The sequence below is a fragment of the Ursus arctos genome, unplaced genomic scaffold (assembly GCF_023065955.2).
Source record: "Ursus arctos isolate Adak ecotype North America unplaced genomic scaffold, UrsArc2.0 scaffold_14, whole genome shotgun sequence".
Lineage (NCBI taxonomy): Eukaryota > Metazoa > Chordata > Mammalia > Carnivora > Ursidae > Ursus > Ursus arctos.
Window position 1 is genome coordinate 29,471,811 of NW_026622808.1, and position 6,846 is coordinate 29,478,656.

A 6,846-nucleotide genomic window follows, 5' to 3' on the forward strand; every position below is an offset into this window, starting at 1 on the left:
CATCCCAGTTCCACCGACGCCCTGCTGTGTGGCTCTGGACAAGTTACTTTACAGCTCTGGGCTTCAGCTTCCTTACATGCTCATCACGACGCCTGTTTCTCAGTGTCATAGCGAGGACTCGAGAGAATCATTACAGGGTAGAGACAGAACTCAGGGCCGGTGGACACACGGCTGTCACTCCGGTACCTGGTGGCATAATGATCATCCAGGGAGGACCCCAAAAGGGTAATGAGAGGCCGGAACAGGCGACATAGGCAGCGCTGGGGAAAATGAGGGGCTTTAGCTCAGATCAGAGCAGGTTCGGGACGTGTGAGGGTGGGTTTTCGTGTCCGAAGGGCTGTTTTCTTGAGATGAGACTAGAATTCTTGTTTGTACCTCTCCAGAGCAGAGTTCTGGGCATGGTTTGGATGTTGTAGAAAGGAGGCTTTTAGCTTGGTTCAAGAAAGAGCTGTCTGTCAAGAGAGGTAATCAAGCGTGGGGCGGGCCCTCTCCCAAGGACATGAGGGTCCTGAGGTCCTGAGGCTGCGCTGGATGCTTCCCACTCCGAGCTGCGGAAGCTCAGTGACAGGATGGCCGGTTGGGCCGACTCCTGAGCAAGCTGGGAGGTGCACGGTCTTTCCTCGCTGGGGGTTCTCACCCTGGGCCCATTGGACCACCCAGCAGAGTCGACCCCAGCCAGAAAGTGAAGGGAGAAATCAAGAAAGTGATTCTCCTCCCACCAGCCCGGCCCCTTGACTGGAAGAGGCTGTCAAAATGGCAGCCAGGAGAGCAGGGGCGCCTAGGGGGCTCAGTCGGTGAAGCATCTGCCTTCGGCTCTGGTCATGATCCCAGGATCCTGGGCTTGAACCCTACATCGAGCTCTCTGCTCAGCACGGAGTCTGCTTGTCCTTCTCCCTCTGCCCCTCCCCCTGCTCATGCTCTCTCTCTCTCTCTCTCTCTCTCTCTCTCATACTCTCTCTGTCTCAAAAAAAAAAATCTTTAAAAAATAAAAAAATAAAAATGGCAGCCAGAAGAGTCCAAAGCAGTGGCTTTCAGGCCGCAAGAAAATGGTTTTCTTCAGGGTCCCTTTCGGGGTGTGTGCTACCCGGGGGCAGGACTCGGTCCACACACGCTCTCCCCTCAGGTCCCACCTGCTGCCCTTATTATTCAGGACGGCTGCTTTATACTCATTGCCCCAGTGTTCTGTCCAATTTAATTGCTCTGTCACCAGAGATTGATCCCAGCAGATAAGAAAAAGACATCTGGAGAATATTGATTCTGTTACTACTTATCTTCTCCCCGGGGGCCTTAGAGTTTTCAGTGGCTTTGTTCCAAAGCTTTGGGAGGTTGTTGGAGTGACCTGTTTGGGCAGGTGAGCTACCGGGGGTCTGGTGTGGGGCTCTCCCCAAGGCTGGATGCTGGCAGGGCTTGCCCCCCTGTTGCTGTGCTGGGGGGACAAGGGCCAGGCCTGGAGGCCTCTGGTCCCATCCCAGCCAGGAACAGTCCCTGCCTTTACCGAGCTGCTAAGAGATAGACATCCCGAGGGGCAAGTTGCCTTTAAAGAGTATAACTTTAAGAGGCACCCGGGTGGCTCAGTTGGTTGAAGGTCTGACTGTTGGTTTTCAGCTCAGGTCACGATCTCAGGGTCGTGAGATCGAGTTCTGTGTTGGGCTCTGCCCTGAGGGCAGAATCTGCTCCAGATTCTCTCCCTTGCCCCCTGCTCTAACCTCCATCCCACTCAAATAATAAATAAATCAATCTTTAAAATAAAAGAATAGAACTTTAACAAGCTCATCCTAAATGACACATCATTGAAGCCTTGCCAAGATCTTTCTGGTTGTTCAAAAGATGGCCAACATCTCTCTTTTTCTCACTCCCTTTCCTCTCCATACCCACCCCTTCTCTCCCCATCCCTGACCCCCTCTCTCTCTTCTTCCAGGTCTTTTTGGTTGTAGATTTTTCTTTTTTAAGGTTTTATTTATTTATTTGAGAGAGAGAGAGAACAAGCGGGGGGAGGGGCAGAGGGAGCCGGAGAAGCAGACTCCCTGCTGAGCAGGGAAGGCAGACGTGGGGCTCCATCCCAGGACCCTAAGATGATGACCTGATCTGAAAGCAGACACTTAGCCGACAGCCACCCAGGCGCCCCTTGGTTGTAGTTTCTAAGAGCTCTGCATCTGGACCTGTGATGGGGCTGGGGGGGGGGGCACCAGTGTGGGGGTGGGGGTCTCAACCACAGATCAGCCTGGGGACCCAGGAAGCATTTGAGGAAACTGCCTTTGCTTTGTCCAGCTACGCCTGTCGTTTCCCAGGGGACCCCTTCAGTGAGCACACTCTCATCCGTGTGTAAAGTAAAGTGATTACCGGAGGAACGAGCATCCATACTTTTCGTGATCGTCGCTGGTGACCATGTAGCCCTTTGCTGCTTTCCCAGTCCCGAGCTCCTCATTTTTAACAACACGTGTTGTGTGTCTCTGGCTCTATTTTAGATTTATCCAAAGGATTGCACGCTATCAACTGTTTTGCCCCTCGGGTTTTTCCTTTCTTTCAGCATAACAAGATTCTGGCTAATCTTTCCACGTCCATGCGGAGGAAACATGAATCATTTTTCATGACTTGACATCAAGTAAGCTCTCTGCTCTGGGGCGCTGCGGCTGTCTGGCCCCAGGCCTGCAGAGACTGTGGCACCTGGGTCCCAGGCCGCTGTGTGAGTCACAGGGGGTCAGAAGCAGATGGCAGCTCAAATGCGGCATCCAGGAGAGCTTCACGAAGGTGTCGTCTACAGCGGTGTGGCCATAGGAGAAGGAACCAGCCAGGGAGTGTGCGGAGGGCTCGGGGCCAACACTGTCTCATCCGCTCATTTGCTCAGGTCACGGGGGGCCTTGTGACTTGCCCAAGGTCATACAGCAGGAGGTGCAGCCACTGGGGAAACTGGGTGTCCTGCCTCCCCATCAGTGGTTTGCTCTAATTGTTAAAAAAATGAGATAAGCCATAAACCCCCCCAAAAAACCCCACCCTCGGTTATTCAAATTACACTCGTGAGTCTAAGGAAAGAGTTTTTAAATCCATCTTTTCCACAATCAAGACCAAGTAGTGAATTCTTCTGTTATGAGTTCCCGCAATTTTTCTATTTACCCAACTTACAAATTGCTTTTTAAGTCGTAACTTGTAAATGGATGCATAGAAAATGTTTTTAAAAGCAAAAATTTGGTATCAGTTTAAGTGCCCCACATAGGATAATTGGCAAGGAAATGAGGATTTGTCTCCCCAAGGGGAAATTACGCATTTCTTAAACTTGGTATCAACGAAGAGTTTGCAATAGATGGAAAATGCGTAGCCGTAATGCTTAAGGAAAATTGTGATCTCCAATTTATTTAGAGTATCACTATAATTAAATGTTAATTCACGCATGCACTGAAACAAACCCTGAAACTTACATAAAGAAAAATAAATACAAGAAGAGAAGACACCAACGTGTTACTGATAGTGATTATCTTAACATGGGGGAAATATGGGTGATTTTTATTCGCTCTGTACTCTCATAACAATAACAGCATCAACTACGACAATCCCAATTCAAAATAAAGTCTCTGATCATTTGACAAGGGGCGAATATCCAGAGCCAGAAAGATACCCACAACTTCTGACCAGTCCTTTCTCTTCCAGGACTCTGGCCCTAGGAAATCATTCTGCTTTCAGAAAAGTTCTAGGCAGGAAGAAGTTCACTGCAGGTAGAAACTGGCAATCGCCCCGATGCCAAACAGTGACTCAACCACATTACCGAAAATGTGGCTCAGCCACTCGATGCCACCATGTGTTCATTAAGAAAGAAAATTAGGGGGCGCCTGGGTGGCGCAGTCGTTAAGCGTCTGCCTTCGGCTCAGGGCGTGATCCCAGCATTCTGGGATAGAGCCCCACGTCAGGCTCCTCCGCTATGAGCCTGCTTCTTCCTCTCCCACTCTCCCTGCTTGTGTTCCCTCTCTCGCTGGCTGTCTCTATCTCTGTCGAATAAATAAATAAAATCTTAAAAAAAAAAAAAGAAAATTAAGACAAAAGCCTGCGCTCCATCATTAAAAGGGAAAACTCAGGATTCACACTGAAATGTAAAGTTTGACCACAATAGGTTTTTAAAATGCTGTAGGGTTTGGAAAAAATACACCAAGATGAGCAGAACGAGCTGGCATACGGGGTGGTGGGAGCGTGGGGAATTTTTTTCTTGATTTTCCAACATTTTCCGTAATGTGCTTATCTTGCTTTTATGCCTTAAAAAAACATAATAAGTAGCTATTCATCTGGAAAGCTGGTTCTAAACCACCTACCCCCTAAGCCACGGTCCATGGGGAGGGCTGGACGTTGGCCATGGAGCGAGAGGGAAGTGTTCATCAGTGAAAGCCTGACGACATCTGAGTAATTAACTGCAGAGCTGATTCTGCATGGCGTAGGTGAAAAGAAATGGTTGGAACCTGCCAAGGTCAAGGTGGGGAATGGAGAGATAAGGAGTGCAGAGCACACAGTTTTAAAAAATCAGTCAACAGATGAGGTCCAGTGGACAAATGTCAAATCCCTCCTACCTGCCAGGGAGAGGAGAGCCGCAGTTGTAGACACCCGAGGCAGCCTCCAGGTGGACCGAAGAGGGGAGGTGCCCAGGATCGGACCCCAGAGATGTGGGTTCTTGGGCTCACGCTGCCAACCCCTAACCGAGGATGCTAGGATTGAGCAGCGGGCTCTGAGACCCCTTCCAGCTCCCAGGGTCCGCGATCTGTGCGCCCTTTGTTCTTGAAATTCTCTTCCTCATCTTCCAATACGTGGCCCAAATGCCTCCAGCTCTGGGAGGCCTCCTTTCACTGCCCCGCCGCGCTGTGTGCCCACTGGTCTGTGTCCACAGCTTGGAGCTTGAAACCCAGTTCGGAACCGGCTTGTTCTAACCGAAAACAGAGTAGACACCTGACAGCCAAGCAGCAGGTGGACCGTGCCAGGTACTCTGCTTGGCTGCATGTGGTTTGCAGGTGGGTTAGTCTATTCTCCCAGAACTGCGGCTGCGTCTTTGTGCCCCGGTTAGCTCTCACCGCATAGCAAGGCTTCCCAAAGCCTGGAGGGGAACGCAACTGCCATCTTTGTTTTGCTCACCTTTATGGTGACAGCTGGGGCAGCCAGAAGTCCAGGGCAGGAATTATCTGAAAGCTCGCTCGCTCACATGGCTGGGGGTTGATACTGGCTGCTGGCTAGCACCCCAGCTGGGGCTGTTGGCTGGAACACCCAATCTGGTGGGGGCCTGAGTCCTCATGGGATTGACCTCCCGCCCTCTGGAGTGCATGTGTCTTAGTAATGTCTCCAACCTATTTGTCACTGTTCCTATTACGTGATCTCATCAAGGCAGTGGACTGTTGGTGTTCTGTGGGATATGCGGTGAGACAGGTCCCTTTGGAGCATATTACAACAGAGGCTGGGAGAAGTAGTGTGGCCCTTGGAGGATGGTCAGTGTGTCCTGCTGTCCATCCCAAGGGAAAGTGAATTGTTTCTGATAAGGATGGGGGTGGGGAAGAAAGAAAATGCATTTGCCAGATTAATGCTGCATATCACGTGTGCAAGTTCTTCTTAACGTGCTCTACCAAGACCCCGCATTTGGCAACAGCAGTCGGGGCTATTACTTGGTTGGGTTTGGGGAAGTTTAGTGTCGTCTTCCAGGGTTTATCTGGCTTTCATAAGGGACCACCATCCTTGCACGCTTTATGATGTTAAGAGCAGCACGAGTTCACCATGCCATTCTCGTAGGGTTGGGATAAGGCTTTCTGGGGCTTCCGTTTGGCTTTTTCGTTCACGTTAGCTCCCACCCCCCAGGCCAGGGCACCCGTGAGAGCTCTTACTCCCAAGTATATCCACTCACGTCATTCATTTGGGGACTGGGGAAATGACCACCAGTCGACTACAGGGCTGGAGCTCTCGGGTCCACTGGGTCAGGGATTCACGTGCTTCCTCAGAGGTTGCTGTTAAGATCAAATAAGACGACACAGGAAAGGAAGTGTGGAACATGCAGTAAGCCACAGTTGTCATTTTTCACCCTGGGAACATCCACTCTGGGTTGGAGCCCACGCCTCGGCACTTCGGTTCCCTCATCTGTGAAATGGGTACAATGGCATCTGCCTTGCAGAGCTGTGCGTGTCATCGGGCCACGGGGACCCACGGAAGTGCCTGGCATAGTTCCCCATACAGCTTTGCCTGAATAGAAGCTTTATTTTCTCAAGAGTTCTTCACTCTGAATGCCCAGGTTCCATGGAGTTCCTTGCCAATGGACTGCAGGAGTTTTGGCTGAGCCCAGAATCCGCTTTATGTGAGACCTCCCCCCCATCCCCAGGTTGAATCATCCAGGACTTGATTTCCAGCTCACTTCGAAGGTCCCTACTTCCCAAAGCAGCTCCTCTTCCGGCTGCCATGTGCCCAAAATTGTACCACCAGTGAAAGCGATATTTCTTCGCCTTCTTTTCATCTCCGTGAAGCCCCTGTCTGCCACTCACATTTCCTGTGTGTATGGCACTTGCTTTATGTTTTTAAAGCAGTATCGGTCCTTGGCACAGCCTTGGGAAATAAATCAGAGATTTGCCCCGAGTCACTCAGTTGCAAAGGGAGGAGCTGGGATTTGAACCCAGCACCTCCCCCTCCCAGCCCAGAGGCTCTCACTTGACTGGAGGCGGTCTGAGTTGTTAACTCCAAACAGAGTGTTATCTGTTGATCTGACAAACCGCATTCCACCACTGGAGGTGAGGTGCAAGCAAGTCGGTTCCTATCAATTAAAATTAAACGTTAAGGACCTGCTTCGTGTCTCGAGCTCCCTGCCCCCGTCGCGTCTGCCCCAGGACAGCACTTTGTTTAAAC